The following is a 19,841-nucleotide window of genomic DNA, read 5'->3' on the forward strand; positions in this document are numbered from 1 at the left end:
TGTAAAGAGCAGGACAGGTCAGCTGAGACAAAGAGGGAGAAAGAAGTGACCAAGCAAAGGTCCTTCTAGGGGGACAAGCTGATGAACTATGTAGGTGGCTGTGAAGGTGGGGTTCTTCAGTGACATCCTCCTGGGGCAGGGGCTCAGGCAGCAGCATCACCTTCTAGAAATGCTTCAGGGGCCCTGACCGAGGCCACATGGGCCTCATTTCCCAATGGCTAAGTGCTGTGAGATAACACCAACCCCTTTCCAAAAAGAAGTCTGAGAAGAGATTGTGACTCTTTGGTCGACTGTCCTTAAAAGCTTTAACCTCACATGGAGCCTTCTTCTGAATATGCCAGAGGGCTCCCCTTTCCTGGGGCATTGGAAAACACTCTGATCACTGAGCAGCCATGGCATAAAGGACTACTTTTATGAAAGTCCATTTTTAAGTGCTTGGCATACAGCCCTGAGAATTCCCCAGGCCTCACTGGCACTGAAGAAGTCACGAACTGTTGCTAACATTGACTTTGAAGTTGTTGCTGCAAGGGGAAGCTGTCTTTGGTGTGGGAGGAACTCACATTTAATTATACTCACAGACACTCCTCAAAACTGTTTCTGGATGCTTCAGCTATTATTCTGGTTGCTTCTAAAATAAAGTCTTGTGATTATTTTGTGTGTGTGTGTGTGTGTGTGTGTGTGTGTGTGTGTGTGTGTGTACGGATGGCCTGCAGGGATGCCTGTCTTGTTTTATGAAGTTGGTTTATCGAAAGGTAATGACAGAGCTCGACAGAAGAGGAAATGCTCTGTTCCTGAGGAGCCGTGAGTGTGCTTGCTGCAGAGAGGAAGCGCTAGTGACCGAGTCTGGAGGAGTCTGGTACACTTCCGGGCGGTGACCACCTGTCTGATGTCGCCTGCCAAGGAATGCATGTTTTAGGTTGTCACCCCTGGAGACAAAATGACTTTGCAGCCCTGGATGTGGGGGTGTTGTCTCCCAGCACCACTGTCTGCTTCCCAAGATTTCTTAGACCCCTGGGTCCCCGACCACCTGAGTGAGAGCTGTTTGAGCTTTTCCTGGCATTGTCTCGGGAAAATGATCACTCAGGTTCAGCCAGCTGGGGAGGAGAGAGGCGGCCTCTGGTTAGGCCACTTCTCGCTGACATCAGCCCACAGTGCAGCCGGCTGTGGTAACGGGGCCACCAATCTCAGGCAGTCACAGGCTTTGACGCAGTAGAGCAGGCGAGCAGAGCGTGGGACTCTTGTCAGGGAGCACAAGGATAAAGCGATGAAAGACCCATTTCCAGGGCCTCGTGGTTATACCAGGGCTAACCGCCGTGCGGTACTTCCCAGGCTCTCTCACGGGGACATGGGCAGACCTTCGACGCCAGTGCCCAGGTCCCTCCTTCCCAGGGATATGTGTTTCAAAAATTGCTCCTGATGTCACCCTCATTTTAAACCAGCGTGTAGAAACACAGTGGCAATGGTTTATACTAAAAATTCAACATGATGGCGAACAAGAGTTCTGAGTCTCAGAAGCCCTGGCCTCACCTTCTTACCGTTCCTAGCAAAGCAAAGCTGGGGACCAAGAAAGAAGCGCAAGGAGAAAGAAACGTGGAAGAATAGCACAGAATGCCCTCAGGAGCTTGGCGTCACGCAGCTGATTAAGAGGAGCTGAGACCTCGTCATTAGTCTATTCCTAACCTTGGTGCCCAGATTCGGGGCCAGCCCCGGAGGACCTGTGTCCTAAGAATGACCATGTGGAGAAGCTCCTTGTGTGTATAGACCTGACTATGGACTAGCAAACCCGGTCGGTCCACTGTGACATTTATTTTGTAATTTAGGGAATGCAAAAAACGGCAAGTCTGTGCAGAGGGTGTCAGAGAATCCAGGCCCAGGAAAAAGCTTTTAAGATGCCGTGTCATGTAGTACTTTTTAGTTCCTTCAAGGCAGAGCCAGAGGGAGTCACTGACCGCCATGCAGAGGTCAAAGCCCTCCCCCACTCCCTCTCTCAACTTCCCCCCACTTTGTGGCCCTGGAAATTTCTACCATCTGAAAAATCCGATTATGTTGTCTCCAGCCAGCGAGGGTTAAAGTGAAAGCATATTGCCTGGGAAGGAGTGAAGAAAGGAACCCATTAGCCGTCACTGATGCTTTGGCCCCAGTGAATTTGTCAGGGAGGGCGCTGAAGCTGGGAAGAGGAAGGACAGGACTGCCCTGGGGCTGCTGGACCAGAATGAGGGAGGGAGGGAAAGGCCTGAGTGGCAGCCAGCAGTGGGTGACACAGGGTGCTGCTAAGGGGGAGGAGGAGAAGGTGCTGGAAACAGACCCACCTACTTTACAGTTTTGCCTACAGCCAGTCCTGCATTTAACTTGCCCAGCAATAAACCTGTCAGCAAAGCGGGGGAGGGCTGTTTGTATTTGCTAGGGTTTGCAAAAGCCCACTGCTGTGGCTAGACCTCTTGGCCCACAGGTCACCTCCCCTCTCAGGTGAAAAATGCCTCAGGCTTGGGCGGAGGCTGCGGGCAGGGCCACCGAGTCCCCGGAGTGCCCAGCTCAAGGTAACAAATACCCATTTCCAGCTGAATTCCTGCATCTTGAGCCGCGAGCAATTCAGCACATTCCCAGAGATTCAAAGGCCTCTGTCGCTTCTCCCTTTGGGGACTTGCTTAGACCTCAGTGAGCCTTTTTTACTGGGGAGAATTCTGCTAATTCATCTCTTTACATTTTTATTTAATTTTCTCTGAAAGGGGAGGAGAAACCATCCAGTCCGTGCCTGAATAAGGCCAGATTCCTCTCTCTTCACAGGCATTTTTAGCTTCCTGACTGGAGCCCCAGCTCCAGTCACCTTTTGTTTAAATGACTGCCCTCTTTGAGCAAAAAGTTTCGAGAAGATAAAATCAAACAAAAGGAAAAGGAAAAAAACACTAAACATGAAGTGGCATACCACCCTGGGCTGGTACCTGATGGAAAATTCTGAGCTGTGTGGCCTCCTTCAGCCTGACTAACCTCTCTGACCTTCGGTTTTCTCATTTATAAAATGGAAGATGCACTGCAAGTTTGTTTCAAGCTTCGAAATCCTGGATTCTAGAACTTCAGATCTGCTTCTTTTCAAATAACAATGAAATTCCTCCCCAGTGGGACCGAAGGGAGCCTCTGGAAACGTATTGTTCCTTCAATAGAGAGCCTGCCATCTGTCAGATGACACCTAATGTACCTTCTTTCACAGTATACCATTTATATAATCTTCTCAAGTCTTCTAATCAGTCCAACATGAAACCTAAGAATATAGTGGTTACTATATCATACCCAGGGAGAGACCCAGATGGAGTCCCTCCAGGAACGCAAATGAGGGAAGAGGGCAGAAAGAAAAGAAGATTTACTGATCTCTCTAGAAGGTTGCTTGCAAAAGGGAAAAGATACATGGGAGAATTTCCTTCTAACTTGCCTCTGAAACGGACCCAAATGACTAGAGTTTTCCCCCACAGGGCATAACTGTAAGAAGTTTGGCTCCATCTTATGCCTCTGTCAGGAGAACCGGAAAAGTCAGCAGGTAGTGTGATCGTAACCAATGGCTGAGAAATCGAGGAGGCTGCCTTCCACGTTCATTTCTCCCATGTCTGATCCAGCTTCCAGAGTGTGCTTTATGGTCCACAGCACTCACCATTAATTATGTATAAGATGTAAATATATAATGTCTGGGATCATTGTGATAAACCTCTTAACATGATAGTAAAGAAATCTGCCCTGAACGACATAAATTGCGGGGAGCCTTGCCTAACGTGGCTGGCAAACATGTCTGCCGAGACTTTGATTGTATGGAGTCTTGATTGCCAATATGTCTTAATGGGTCTTTCCTCTAGGAAGGACTGACTGAGTCAAAGAGGAAAATAACAATTGATCACACTTGTTTCTATTTGCAACTTTACAGTGTTAACTGGTAGCCCCAGGGATAAATCTAGAATAATTCCACACATAACTATAATGAAATGGACAGCACTTTTGCCTACTTAGTAATTGGTTCTCCATTTTGTATCATTGCTATGGAGATGGACATCTTAAACCAAGGTGCCAGAGGCATCTCGTCTCCAAATGCATTCTGATTCTGAGAGCAATTTTTTGAGGCAAATGGCAAGCACAGTTCAAACAGTATGGTTGAAGAATCAGGGAATCACAGTGTGAAGTGCCAACCAATTCCTTTATTAACATTGTGAGTTCCAAGGCAGTGATTTGAAAACATTTTTAGTCCACGAAATCCTTCTTCAAACACAATCTAATGCAGAAACCCTGGACTTCAAATAGAAAAGAGGAGAAACGCTGGTTGAAGGAACCTTCGGGAGAATGGCCAAGGTTGGGGAGAGGGGAAGCTTTACTTGATTTAGTTTGTTCCCCAGGGCACTTCTGAAAGCCTTGAGATTCTGTGAGTGGTTTGAAAAATCTCTGATCATAGGAGTTTACCACTTTCTGCCCATGGTGATTTCAGGGCAGCAAAAAGAATGAAACTAACATCGATTCACTTTTGTTAGAAAGCTGAGAACTAACCAGTCTAATTTTTAATTTAATACACGGAAACAAAAGGAACATTTTAGAGACTAACTCACAAACTGACTTCAATTGGAGCCACCAAAAGCTTAAGTTTGAAGTTTTAGTAAGTATAACTTGGAGGAAGAGTAAGGATACAATTGTAACGCAATGATGTGCCAAAGCTGGCTCACCCCGCTAATGAAAGCTGTTAAGTTTCCAGGAACTTCCCAAGACAATTGTTAAACACTGCCATTATTAAAAATTCAACTATGTATCCAGCAGTCGCACTCCTTGGTATTTATCCAAGTGAGTTGAGAACCCTATGTTCATACAACGGCCCGCACACAGATGTTTATAGAAGCTTTATTCATACTTGCCAAAACTTGGAAGCCACCAGGATGTCCTTTAGTAGGTGAATGGAGAAATAAACTGGGGTGCATCAGGACGATGGAATATTATTTAGCGCTAACATTAATGGGTTATCAGGCCATGGAAATGCACGGAGGAAACTTCAATGCATATCACAAGGCAAAAGAAGCCAGTCTGAAAAGGCTACCTACTGTATGACATTCTAGAAAAGGCAAAACTATGGAGGCAAGAAAAAGATCAATGGCTGCCAGGAGTCAGGGGAGAGAGGGGGATTAATAGGCCAAATACAAAGGATTTTTAGGGCAGCAAAACTCTTCTGTATGATACTCCAATGATGGATTTATGTCATCATGTATTTATTAAAACCTAGAGAATGTACAGCCCCAAGAGTGAACCTAATGTAAACTATGGGTTTTGAGGGATGATGTGTTGATGTAGGCTCATCAGTTGTGACAGGTGTACCACTCTGGTGGGCGATGTCGACAGTGGTCTGGACTGCTGCGCATGTGTGGGGGCAGAGGGTATACGAGGAATCTCTGTACCTTTCACTCAATTTTGCTGTAAACCTAAACGTGCTTCACCAAATAAATCCTATTAAAAAATTCAACCATATAAATTTCAGTTAAATAAAGTATACTCAAAGCAGAGGTAATAAACATGAAACTCATCACTTCCTCCTTATTACATATTATTATTATTTAGGTTATTAGGTTTCCTTATATGTCTTGCACCTGTACAGCAGAATTAGAATGCCGTGGTGTGCTACTGTGCTAGTCTTCCCAACTCTGTGTTAAGTGGTCTCCATTTGGTAGCCTAGAATTAAATCAGCCATGGTGGGAGTACTTACACAATGGAAATCACTATATACAGGACCTTCCCCTGCACCCCCCACAGAGCTGGTTATTAAACATCCACAGCACACCGATAATTCTGTGTACAGTTCCTGGGCTCAGATTGTAGGAGCAGTAACACACACATTGCTGAAGATATTGATCAAGGTAGAGCTTTTGCGAAAAGATTACGGACACAGATCTTCATACATGATTAAACTAAGTGATTCACTCTAAAGTCATCCAAGTGCTCTTTATTTAATTATTTAAAAAAAATTTTTTTAAAGATTTTTTTATTTATTTACTTGACAGAGAAAGAGAGACAGCCAGTGAGAAAGGGAACACAAGAAGGGGGAGTGGGAGAGGAAGAAGCAGGCTCCCAGCAGAGCAGGGAGACTGATGTGGGGCTCGATCCCAGGACCCTGGGATCACACCCTGAGCCGAAGGCAGACGCTTAACAACTGAGCCACCCAGGCGCCCCTCAAGTGCCCTTTAAAATGGTTCCAAGAATTCCCTTTTCTGGAAGCCAGGAACTCCAACCAATCTCAAGAATTAAATCACTCAAATTTGAAGAAGAAAAATATGCCTCGGGAGCAGCTCTCTTGCCATCGGAATTACGGAGATCTTGTTCTGAGTGATAGAACCTAATTGCCAAATGGTTTACTATAATTAAGTCTATCAGCATGGTTTGCTCCCGGTGAAAATAAGGTTTGGTATATTATATCTTTTGCAAAGGGAATCTTTTATCTCCCTTAAATTATCAATCTATGATTCAATAAGAGTTCTCTTCAAAACATGATTTTTTTCCTATGAAGGACATAGGGGCACCTGGGTGGCTCAGTCGATTAAGTGTCTGACTGTTGATCTCAGCTCAGCTCTTGATCTCAGGGTCATGAGTTCAAGCCCCACGTTGGGCCCCATGCCAGGTGTGGAGCCCACTTAAAAAAATATGAGGGACTTAGGGGCGCCTGGGTGACACAGCGGTTAAGCGCCTGCCTTCAGCTCAGGGCGTGATCCCGGCATTACGGGATTGAGCCCCACATCAGGCTCCTCTGCTATGAGCCTGTTTCTTCCTCTCCCACTCCCCCTGCTTGTGTTCCCTCTCTCGCTGGCTGTCTCTCTCTCTGTCAAATAAATAAATAAAATCTTTAAAAAAAATATGAAGGACTTAAAAAAAAAAAAAAGAATATCACCCACGAGAGAGAAGCTGGTTGCGGGCCCATTATTTCACCACAAACACTATTATATCGTGGCTCATCTCATCAAGATGACTTAAGTGTATCCGAAGAATGTGTCCACCTTCCCCCAGCATTCGTTTCCATCCATAAACCATGCAAGTTTGAAGTAGGGTGTAAGCTGTCAACGCCTCTTCTGAATTAGTGTGATGGTGCTACCATGCCAATCAAAGATGGAGGCGCTCTCCCTTGGAGCTCCTTGGAGCTCTTGTCAGTGCAGCAGCTTCCCCCTGCCCTGACTTGCTTCTTGGCATCACTGAATGGGGTGGGGGTGGGGGGAAGGCTTAAAGAAGTACTGAAGTCCAGGCCCCATCTCCAGAGATTCTGATTTGATTGGTCTGAGGAGGATCAAGGGCATCATTAAGTTGAGAAGCCTTCCCAGGTGATTCTAATATACACGGAAGATTAAGCAACACTATTTGAACTTCTATAAAAGTCACTTGACGAAGGTGATGTGAATTTGTTATTTGTCCATCTGATCCCTAGGGGAGCAAGTCAGCTATGCTTCTCCTTTATGATGGTGTGATTTCCGCGTCTTTTGGTTAGTTAGTGGAAATTCAAGTGGTTCCACAGCAATGATATCAAAGAGAATCACTGTTTTTGTTAGACAACCTCCGATGTTGAAAGGGTCTGTTTTGCAGCTACTGAGCAGGGAGGTGGCACCCTCACCACCTTCCAGGCCACTCTGTGATTATGCTTCATTCTGCTTGGTATCCTAGCAGTGTCTTGCGTCTGACCCATTTTCTAAGCCGGATCTTAGTTTCCTACCAATTCTGTGAGTCCAATGTCTTTCAAAAAATAAAAATTAAAAAAAAACTTTTCCCCCTTCTTTTTGCTTAAAATAGAGGCACATTTTGTTCCTTGCAAGAGAAAAGATTCCTAACTGATGCTTTGTCATACCCCTAAAGGAAGCAGAAAAAATGAAACTCATTTTTGTAAACATTTTTAAGCCTAAGAACATGAAAATTCAAGAAGAAAAAAGTTGGAAGACTTGCCCTACAAAAACTAAATATTATAAGGTACATACAAAAAGATCAGTGGAATAGAACAGAGAATCTAAAAGCAGACTCAAACATATGGAAACTCGGGGGTGTAGCAGAGACAGCATCATACATTGGAGAAAGGAAGGACTACTTAATAAAGAGTCCTTGGGAAAATTAGCTGTCAATGTAGGGACAACAGATTATTTCCAGATGCATTAAAAACTCCAAATGCAAACAACAAAACTGAAACATTTGGAAGAAAATATAGGAAAATATTTGTATGCCTTTAGGGTAGTAAAGGATATTTTGAAGTGAGAACAAAAACAGCCGATACTGAATGGGAAGCACTAATATACTTGATTACAATTAGGTGAAAAGTGGGGTGCCTGGGTGGCTCAGTCAGTTAAGGGTCTGCCTTCTCGATCATGATCCCAGGGTCCTGGGACCGAGCCCCGTGTGGGGCTCATTGCTCAGCAGGGAGTCTGCTTCTCCCTCTCCCTCTGCTCCTCCCCACTGCTCATGTTTGTGCTCACTTGCTCTCTCTAAAGAAATACAATCTTTTTTTTAAAAAAACAATTAGATGAAACGTTTTCCATGACAAAATACCATAAAGTAAATGAAAGGACAAATCACAGTTAGGAAAAGATTTGTGATTCATAGAACCAAAAAAGGACTAGGACAATAGTATACATAAACAATTTCTACAAATCAATAAGATATGAACAGACCAAGAGAAAAACAGGCAAATGATATGAATGGGCAAAATACAGAAAAGTACTGCCTAGTTGGTAAATATAATGAAGATGTGATCATTCACTAGTAATCAGGAGAATGTCAATTAAATAGCAATGAGTTATTGTAGAGCCAAGAAGTATCGACATGGATGTAGAGAAATGGGAACTCTCAAACTGCTGGCAGAAGTAGAAATTGTTTCACCAACTTCAGAGAGCAACTTGGCAACATTTGATGAAAGCGAAGGCGTTGGATGTCTGGGTGGCTCGGTCGTTAAGCGTCTGAGTTCTGGTCAGGTCATGATCCCAGGGTCCGGGGATCAAGTCCCACATTGGGCTCTTTGCTCAGCGAGGTGCCTGCTTCTCCCTCTGCCTGCTTCTCCCCCTGCTTGTGCTCACTCGCTCTCCCTCTTTCTGGCAAAAGAAGATGAAGGCATGCATATGTCCCACCACGCAGCAGGGGCGCATTTATGGTTCTGTCCTAGAGAAACCCATATATGCAGGATGGAAGGTGTGTAAAGTTGTTTGTCGTGCGTTATTCGTATTAGCAAAAGAAAGGAAAAATCAAAAAGCCAATCAATACTGAATGGATAAATTGTAGTATATTTATGTAGTGGAATATTATATATACTATCTGGGAGTGAAAATAAATAAACTGAAGGAAACATACTTCATCATGGATGAATGGCAAAACATAGTGCCACATTAATGGGGGAAAGCAAGCTGCATTGTTCACATCAATACCAATTTTAAATTACTCCAAACAATAGTATCTATAGGAAGAATGCAAAATCATGGTCAGGAAGAACACTCAGTACCTTGGGGATCATGTTTACCTCTAGTGAAGGAAGGAGGGGAACGAGATCAGGAAACCAAAGGGAATTGAAATACACCTGAAATTTCTGTTCCAGTCTGGGTGATCGTATGGTGATATTATTTGCTACACTAGTTTGTCATATTTTAAATATTTTTGTTAATAAAAGCCCAACTTTGCTTTTTCTTCCTTTTGACTAAGATACTGTTTTCAAATTTCTCATGTCCAAACAGGCAATTATCTTCATTACCTGCCCTGAGGTTCTTCACCTTGTGTTGTTTCTTGCTTCAGATAGGAGGCCCCGGACCACAGGCCCTGGTAATCCCTGGCCGGGCTGGTGTGGCCAGGGCTGAAGGCTGTGGTGCAATCACTAGCCCCTCTTCTCTCTACTCATCCTGGTATTCAACATGCAGTGGGTGTGCGTGTGCGTGTGCGTGCGTGTGCGTGTGCGTGCGTGTGCGTGTGGAACTGTAGCCTGGCGCGCTCTCATTATCCGTCTGTGTTTGCTCTGCTCTTGTATCTCGCACGGCCACCTACTCACAGCTTGATGTGTTGCCAGCTCACGTTTGTGCAATTTGTTTGCTCATATTCTTCTATCAGTCCGCAGTTGGCCTTCCAGCATTTGGAGCCTGTCCTTCCCGGCATCTTGCTCTCCCAGCCACCAACTTTATGAACACCTTCGGTTTTATTATCCACGTCACTGAGGAGGCCGTTCATATCAGGATAGAGAATGGACATCTGTGTAACTCCTTCTCCATCCCCAACCTCCCCGACCACAGGTCAGTAATCACCCATTGAGAATATTCCTCAGATACGTCCATCATGTGTGTGCTTCTCAGAGTCGTGAAATACAACATATTGCTGTATTTAAATCCCTGCCATCTATCTATCATCTATCTATCTATCTATCTATCTATCTATCTATCATCTATCTATCTATCTATCTATCATCTATCTATCTATCGTCTATCTATCTGTCCACCCACCCATCCATCCATGTTTCCATCTATTTCAGTGTCACACTACAGTAGCAATCAAAAAATAATTGTGTTTGAGGAAAGACAGATAATAGAAATAGTTTTATTTAAAGGATAACAAAGATCACACATTTCAGTGTATATATTTCCAGATTTTGGACTGTTTTTTCCCTTAAGAAAAACTGTTGTTACTTCTGTGTAGAGAACCTTCAGACCTGCTTTTTCCCTGAATAATTTATTTCAGACGTCTTTTTCAGGTCAACGACTGGGAGCCGCCATATTCCCAGAAGCACTTGCGAGCTGGAAGAGGCCGGCGTGCTCCGAAGATGACATCTGGCATCACTTGTCACGTATGGGCCTCCCAGGCACCCCTCTCTCAATATCTCTGTCTGGGTTGGGGCAGCAACAGCCTGCAAGTGGTGTGAACAGGGTTCGGACCTACAGCCCGAAGCATCAGTACAAATGCGCGCAAGGCTTTTGGTCTGGCTGTGGCCCGGCTGGGAGCGGACAAGCAGTGGGAAGCTCTCCCCGCACCGTCACACGCTAGCATGGGATGCTGAGGAATCTCATCCAAAACTGATCTCCCAGGCTGGTATAAAGATAGAAAGGTAGAACTTATTTCACAATTTGTTAGCTTGTGTAATAAATTAAATATTTAGTCATGTGCTGGGTAAGCCTCCATCTTTTCCTAGATTGGCAAATATTAAGGGTAGACCTGCACCCTCGTGTATATAATCCCCGTGAAACTAGTTCTCTGGCAATATTTGCAAATTGAGCAGGAATTCATGGGTTTCTGGAGTCAACACTCAGGTTCACAGGTTGAAGGACCACCCTGTTTTGGAATACCTGTACTGGAATCACACCTTATAGGTTACGTGGAGTATTCAAATATCCCCATGGACAGTTGCTTTTCTTCTCTTTACACAAAGGTGGTTTTGAGATTCAGCAAGGTTCGATGGCCTGCCCACATCTCACTTCGCCAGGTCTGCTCACTCGTCCTCCTGCATCCTTCTTAACTCTCCCATGCTGCCTTATTTGTTTATTTATTTTTTTCAGTGCCATCTTCATGCTGGTCGTTCTGGGGCTGAATATTCTAGGATGGCCTACTTGGAACTTGCTCGGTGCTATTTCTAATAACGTCCTTATGGGCCTTCTTTCCTCCTCTAGTTTTGTGACTTATGCAAATGGCTTTACTTCTGAACACGAGTTTCTTCAGCACGCTGGGCCAGGGAAGCCACTGTCCAGCAGATCCGTCTCTGTGGGGCTGTGCTTTCTCGGAACAACCTCTTGTGAGGCAGTAAGAAGCCGATAGATGGTTCTTCTCAAAATCAGTGGCAAGATGGGGACACTAAAGCACCATGAACTTCCCAGGTTCCGACAACAGTATTACAATATTAACAGAATGTAGACTCATTTAATCCCTGGAGTCCTTTCGCCTTGTACCAGGTTGTTGACAGCAGCATCATGCTGAGATCTTTCTCATTCCAAGCTTGCTGGGCAGCAGGGGAAGGCGAGGCTCTGTCTTCTCCCTCTTCTACCTCACCACCTCCTCTTCACTGAAGGTTTCCTTCCCCTCTTTCTTACCCTGGCCCCTCTTTTTCCTCTTGTTACTCAAGATTTGCTTTCTCTCTTCATCTTTCCATCGGATCAGCCAGTCCTGCATCTTCGTGCGACTGCACTGCTTGACGGACCTGCAAAACTTGTGTGGTTAGGGAGCGATAGTCCGCGCCCCTGCTGGATCTCCAGGCTCTGGGCTTCCCGCTGCCACACGAGATGGGGGAGAGCCCTGCCCGCAGAGCCCATTCTCTGCTTAGTTCTCCTTCTCCAAAGGACGCTGGGACTTGGTACATGATTCTCTTAGCTCAGGAATCTATGATCCTTGCCAAAGTTTTGAGCAGGCTTAGTCCCCTTAACAGCTCCTTCTGCGCGCACAGCAGCGGCTTTGTCTCCAAGGACAAGGGATGCATACCTGGGCCTCCCCTGGAAATCCAGGGACCCAGCCCTGCCTCCAGACAGGCAGCGTGGGAATGAACTGGCCTGCCAGTTGACGGTTTGCAAGGCTTTCTCAAGATATTCTTAGCCCTCTGAGGGCCCCTCCATCCTGGGATATGCAGTCTCCCGGCCCCCTGAGGGGGGTTACTCACTGACCCCTCTGTCCTGGGGTGCACAATCTCCCAGCCCCCTGTGGGGGGTTACCCACCGACCCCTCTGTCTTCGGGCGTGCAGTTTCTCAGCCCCCCACCGGCGCCTCTGTCCTGGGGTTCACAGTCTCCCGGCCCAGGTTGCCCCAGGAAGAGGACGTGTTGGCCCTGTCATCTCACCCCCTGCCCCTTTTCCTTCCCTGTCTCCCCACAGCCGACTCTCATCAGGCAGTTGCCTCTTCAGTGCTGCTGACTATAAGCCCCCGAGAGGCCTGGAGAGAGGATGTTGGAAACAGGCTGAAGTTTGGGAGAAGAGAGGACTGGGAAGGAGCCAAATTCTGAGTGGACAGTGTTTGGCCGACTTACTTGACCTTTGATCCAAGCCCCTGGGAAAGCTCACCCTCCTCTTTCATTTTATTTATGGCTTCATGCGTGCTTCCTATTTATGTTAACTTTCTGACAGAGGAGGGTTTTTATCTGGCCAGATCCCGAAACTGGAGGATTTTATCCCCTCTGTGTGACCAGCTGCCACTCTTCCAGGCCTGTCTCTTCTCCCACATCTCAACCGGGCTTCCAGGTCTTTCCATTTGGGCTTTTACATTTTAGAGATGCTGCGACATTTGACGCACGAAACCTTCTGCGATGCGATTGTGGGAAATTCAGAATCAAACCATTCTCATCCCCGTTCATCGGGAGCAGGGCATCGCGCAGCCTCTGTGCTGCATGTCCGCTGGTGGCTCAGGCTTCACGCACAGTGAGGAAAACAGCAGATGCGGACGCGGGCTCCCCAGAACACGCAGCCCCACGTGGTTCTGGCCCGGCAGACCCAGCACTAACTCACCGCAGTGAGATTTCTGAAGGGCCAGTTTGTATCCTCGCCGGCACCGAAGGGAGGGAGGAGCGGAGGAAGCCGTGGGCCAATGTGGGTGACAGACACAGATGTCCCCCCATGTCCCAAGGGAGAGCATTCCCCTGAAATCTTTCATGAGCCAAAATGGCATAAAACGAAGAAGCAATTACATGAACTTATATAGAAACTTTTTGCGTTTTCCCAGCCCCCGAATACTGCCTCTTAGGCTTTTCTGATACCTTAGGACGTATCTTGCTGCGGGAGGCAGAGAATAAGCGGAGATAAAGCCCAGGTGCTCACAGACACTGTCCAGAGCCCTGGCCTCCGGCGCGATGCTGAGATGCTGAGTGCAGACCCCCGGAACGAGCTCGGGGGCGCGGCCCGTGTGACAGCTCGCGGCAAAGCCAGCACTCCATGCTATTGCCACTTTTTGTCTTTTTTCGTAGAAGCAAAATTCCTCTCTGGGTGTCTTTTGGTTAGTGAAAACAGGGCCTACTGTCGGTCTTTCCTAAACCGAGTGGGGAACCAAACTTGGGGAAAGTGGAGAACCCCTGTAATGGCAAAAAGATATGAAACTCATATGGGGAGAGAAAGGTTTCAGTCTGAGAGGAACGACCTCGGCCTGACCTCTGCTATAGCCACGTGGAAAGAAGGGAGACAGGGGAGCCACTGGGTCCTTCCGGAGAGGCACTAGTGGCACACAGCACTTTTGCCTCAGACACCACAGAACACAGTTGTGAACTCATGACACCATCCTCTGACTAAACGTCCCCAAATACCAAACCGGAGCTTTCCATTTTTAATTGGCAAGGGGATAGGTCAGCTTTCAGGAATAGGCATTTAGGAATGCAGGCCTCTGTCAAAGAGCTGAAATCAGACCTGGAGACAGAAAGTTGTGGAAGTATTTGTCGCGGTCAGTGGGAGAAGTTCCACAGACAAAGACGCGGCTCTTCTCAGTCAAGCCTGCCTCTTCTCTGGCCCAACACTGGATCGATGACTTTTTATTTGCAGAGAGCATTTGGCTGATTTTGTTACTTGCGTGCCTTACTTTCAGGGCGCACGGGGCCCAGGCTGTTGGATAATCACCAAGTATTCTTTTCCTCTTCCTTCCTGTGAGGTGGGCCCTCCCCGTAGGGAAGCTGACGGCAGGTAAGAAGGAATCTGCCCAGTCATGCCGCACCTGCAATATGAAGTCAGAGACGAGACACAAGCTCTCTAAGCAAAGGGGACCCTCGATTGGTGTCCTGTGTTGTCCCCCTGGAAATGTTTGTGCCCCCGTCCTTCCCAGCCCTCCGTTGTCAGTTCCGCCCTCCGTGCTTGTGGCCAGCACTGTGGAAGTGCTGACCCTCTGAGAACACCCCTCTGACACTGAGGAAAGCGTCGTGTCTAAATCAACCCGTCCAGCTTCGCCCATTCTATCACTGTGTTTCCCAAGAAGGGGATCAGAGATCAAGAGAAATATGGAAATTCGAAGTCAAGGGCAACAATAGAAAGACAAAAAAAAGTATCTGCAGAGAGGACAACAAAGGGATGTGCGAAGTGTGGGAAATCTGGTTACTGGGTCAAAGAAGGCTACAGAGAAACAGGAAGATAACGTGACAAAAAAATTCAGAAAAATCTTATTGTAACCAAGGGGATGACGCATGAGAGAGATATTGAAAATAATTGCATAGGTTGACACTTTGTCAACTATCAAAGATTTAAAACATCATAACATGTTTTAAAAATATATCTTTGTTGTTGGAAATTATCCAGAGCTGTCAAAATATTTCCAAACCCTACCCATGAAGGGCATACCCAAATTTCTAACCCCGGTGACGTTTGTGAAACACGGCACATGAAAACAGTCCTTTTAAAAGGAAATCGAATGCCTCTCATGTTTCACTCATAAAATTTCGGTGTGTTCTAGCAATCACGTGATACTGAATCCTTCGGAATGTGCAGGGGTTCAGGACTAAAGCTATAACAGCATTCAGAGTTTTAAATAAATATAACTTTATAAAACAATATTGTGATGGTTAATTTTCAGTCTCTAAATTTATCTCTCCATCGTTAGGATGGGGGCCTCTGCCTGCCAAGGCCTGTCCACCCTGAGTCCTGTCGCTGGCCCACTTGAGGACCCATAAACACCGGAGAGGGAGAAACTCCACCGGTCTTAACCACTCCCTTAAGATGAATGGTGGCATTTGTACAAGTGCTTTCAGATTTCAAATCCGAGAGCAGGGGTCCCATAGGAACACAAGCCCAAATCAGGCTTTTAAAATCTGGTTTTAGAATCTGAAATGTTGGGGCGCCTGGGTGGCACAGCGGTTAAGCGTCTGCCTTCGGCTCAGGGCGTGATCCCGGCGTTATGGGATCGAGCCCCACATCAGGCTCCTCCACTATGAGCCTGCTTCTTCCTCTCCCACTCCCCCTGCTTGTGTTCCCTCTCTTGCTGGCTGTCTCTCTGTCAAATAAATAAATAAAATCTTTAAAAAAAAAAAAGAATCTGAAATGTTGCTGCCTTGCCTTTGTCGTTTTGCTTATTAGGCAATTGTGTGTTAAGGAAGTGGAAGTAGAAATCATGAGTGGACAGTTTTTTTCGATGCTATACACGCGACATTCAAAAGCTGGGCAGGAACCACACAATCCTTGTTAAGCAGGGTGTCCTTTGGAGAAACAGTTATTCTTACACTGGTCAAATTCTCCTTATTCTAGAACCCCCGTAGAGCATCTGTGGAACAGGGGGGAAGGAGCCTGCAGAGACTGAGACCATCCTGTGTAATGCTCACTAAGGTTTCCCACAGGGTGGATGCTGGACTCATGGGGCTACCAGCTTCCTGATAGCTTCTTCTTCTCCCCCCGATTGCTGGGCTTCCAACTTAGAACAAAATGGGATGCAACTCGGAACCCTAGATCTCTAGCCGATATGTTTACAGAGGCTGAGCCCTTGAGCTTCTGCCTGGTTGGAGTCAAGTCCCAGGCGCTCGTGACAGTCATCAAGGACGAGGCCAGGCCACTGTATCAAGTCGGCTTTTGGGTTAGGACACCACGGGCATGAATCATATAAAATCATGGTTTATATTTTTCAATACTATTTGCAAATATATAAACTTGAAGTTTATACATCTCAGCAATGAGCAAGGCCGTCCCAGAGCAAATGAGCAAGATCTCTAAGTTGACTTTTCCAGGACGTTGCCCTTGGACACGGACAGGAAGCCTGGGCTATGCTTTTTATGAACGAGGCCTACATTCTGAAGACTAGCACAGTGCCCGGGGCCAAAGCTGATGTTCAATAATCGTTCAAACCACTAAACTGGGGAGCTTCCTAGCTGGTCTAACGTGCTCACTGTTCATTCTGTGCCTTCCTACCATTGTCGATCTCCTACTTGCATGTGAGAAAAATATAGACTTCTCAGTCTGGCCTTGGAAGGCCCTACTACAGGCCTTGGAACTTCCTATCTCTCTGATATGTGCTTTCATGGATTCCTCAGTATTTTCTGAGTGTCTTCCGTACACCTGCTCTAGCACCTTCGAGGAATGAGCACCTGCCTGCAAGGAGCCTCCCATAGACCATTCAACTGGCGATCCCAATCCGGTGTGACAAGGTCATGCATGAAAGGAGGGAAGGATGGAGGGGCCGGCACCATTTCACCTACTCGAGATCACAGGATCTAATCCTCTTGGCAATGATTGATTTTTAAAATGCAGTGATAAACATACAGGTATGCACTGCATTTATTATTCTTTACCTGTTTGTGTCCTAAGTATCCATAATATATATATTTTTAGGGATGTTGTTTTGCCTTCTTAGCATTCTTGGCTCCGCGTCTCATGCTTGCTCCTGCCTCTCTGTGCTTTGGGGAGAGCACTTCTGCTCCAGCTGCCTCAGCGGCTGCTGGGAGGTGCGGTGCATTTTCTGCTTATGCCATGTCTCCTTTGGACGCACAAATACTCTTTCATAAAATGAAGAAAAACAACAGCTCAAGTGTCTTCTACTCCTTTCTGACCTTGTCTAGAAAGATTGTTTTATGGCCTGGCTCTTTGTTTGTTAAAAGGACCATGCCCTATGAATCATTGAATAAAGCCAATAAGATCTTTAGGGGGGAAAAAAAGGACCATGCCCTTCAACAGTTTATAGCACGAAACTGCAGGAGCACTTTTAAGACAATGGAGGGCGGTGAGGGCCCGGCTTCCCACCCACCTGATGGGGGGTCAGGCTTGTCCAGACTGAAAATTGCTTTGTGGTGTGTCTGGTTTGGGTTCGCTGTTTGGGGGAGTGAGGAGGAGGACGAGTCATCTACCTTCACGTGACGGTCCTTCCAGGTCTTGATGTGTATCTGGATCATCTGTATCTTCATACCTTTCCCGAGGTGTGGCCGAGCACCCACACGGACGGCCTCGCCAGCGACCGCAGGAAACGGTTGTGCCGGGGAGGTTAGGCTCTGGGGTTTTATCGCCAGCAATTCCTTGTGCTTTCCAGCTTCAGCATCCTATTAGCCTGATGTTTTCCAGGCTGGTCTACAACTCTGATAAAGGTTTTGGGTCTTTCCCAGCTTTTAACAGCTCTAAGCTGAGCAGACACCAAGATGCCATTTAGACGGCTTTTCCTTTAAGACTTGTCTTAATCTGCTCAGGCTGCCATAACAAAATGCCATCAAGTGGGTGGCTTAACCAACAGAAATTTGTTTTTCACGCATCTGGAGGCTGAGAAGTCCCACATCAAGGTGCCGGCAGACTTTGTTCCTGGTGAAAGCTCGCTTCCTGCTTCGCAGATGAGTGTTCGCTGTGTCCTCAAATGGCAGAGAGACACAGCAAGCTCTCTGGTGTCATCGTAGAAAAGCACTAATCCATCACTGGGGCCCACCCTCAGGACCGCATCCAGCAGTAACTGCCTAGCAAAAGCTCCATCTCCAAATATCATCACATTGGGAATTAGGGTTTCAACATAGGAAATTTCCAGAGACCCCCTTCAATCCATAGCAAGGCTCACACCATCTTGGAGCTTTACTATTTCAGCTCGTGGGCGTTCACTTATAAAGTCAGTCAATCACAGCAGACACATTGAGATGATTTATTTTGCTCCCCATAGCTGTGGCCCCTTGGAGGAAGGAGCTGGGCCTTTCCTTGCTGGTGCAGTTGCTGTGTAAGGGGATTATGGAGGTAGTGCAAGCCGTTCCAGAATTAGCGTTGGCCTTTGCTCCTGCTCTCTGATAACCCCTGCTGTGTGGATGCCTCCATGTTGGGACAGTGCTCTCAAAAATCATTTCAGCCACAGAAAGTTCTGCTCGAAGGAAACATGGTATTTATAAACCAGAGGAACTGCTTTCTTAACACAGGATGCAAATATAGTAGTAATGGTTTTTTTCTAAGTAATTCCTCAAGACTTCACCTCACATATTAACCAAAAAATTCAGTATATTTCTCATAAAACCTCCCTTCTAAAAGAAAATGTGTGCACATGCACACACACACACACACACACCCCAATATAGTTTCCAGGAGCCCCAGTGTAGCCACCAAAGATCACGGCCTGGTGACTTGCTGGCCCTCAGCCTGGCCGTTGTGTACAGGTCTGAAGAGCACAGCAGACACTTACCCACTGCTGCCAGGAGCCTTCCCAAAGACCAAGCTCTCCACTGACCGACGAGGATTTCAGGACGAGATGATCCCCTCCGCCAAGGACACCCTACCGGCTAGGCTCCTGCAGTCACTATTCTGACTGCTCAGTCCCCAAACACAGCTGGCCCCCATGACTGGTGCTGGGACTGCTTACAAGGGCTTAGGACTAACATCCTTTCCCCACCCAGGGCTCCACCCCAAAGGTTCAGGCAGTTTTTTCTTTTAAGCCTACAAAACATGCGAGGTAGCTGCCCTGACCCCCTTTCCTTATACCACGGTGGCTACCCTTCCAGCCTCCTGAAAGTGTTCCCCTCATGGTCTCTCTTTTGGGCAAGGTTGCCTTCTGTGACTCCACCATGATGGAGTAAGGGAAGACTCTCACAGGTGATTCTCTGATGAGGCCTCCCACTGCACCAGAAAGCCTGGTAAGCCCAAAGAATTGAATCCAGGTGTCTAGGAGTAGCTGAGAGGACTCATGGGAGCCCCAGGACTTCCTGAAGCAGAGTTTGACATCCACTGGCCTAGCTAATGACAAGGTCTTTTGAGGCCCCATCTCAGTCCCCCAGGTCCTGGGAAATGACAAGTGTAGTGGAGACTGCAATGTGCACCCAGACGCCACCAGTAGGCTTGGCCGCTGACCACTCATATCTCTGGGACTTGCCCTTGGCCTAAGGAAGCTGCCTTACCCAAGGTCATGCTCCTTCCCAGGGACAGTAGGCATCCTCAGAATGGTCAGTGGGTAGGTACAAGGTCCCAGTCCCTCACCTTGACTTAAACCATCTCTAAAGGGCATCCCAGCCCGAGTTCCCT

The 19,841-nt window shown here is 46.8% G+C and overlaps 1 long non-coding RNA gene across 1 annotated transcript; it reads right to left on the reverse strand.

Annotated features, from left to right (window-relative positions):
* Positions 1-10,528: 10,528 nt before the first annotated feature.
* On the reverse strand, positions 10,529-19,196 carry LOC121101059. Its single transcript, XR_005833030.1, has 2 exons — positions 19,009-19,196; positions 10,529-11,028 (listed from the first exon to the last, which is right to left on the reverse strand). It is a non-coding gene; the product is annotated as an uncharacterized LOC121101059 (long non-coding RNA).
* Between the last annotated feature and the right edge of the window lie 645 nt (positions 19,197-19,841).

The sequence above is a fragment of the Ursus maritimus genome, unplaced genomic scaffold (genome assembly GCF_017311325.1).
Source record: "Ursus maritimus isolate PB19 unplaced genomic scaffold, ASM1731132v1 scaffold_6, whole genome shotgun sequence".
In the NCBI taxonomy this organism is placed as follows: domain Eukaryota; kingdom Metazoa; phylum Chordata; class Mammalia; order Carnivora; family Ursidae; genus Ursus; species Ursus maritimus.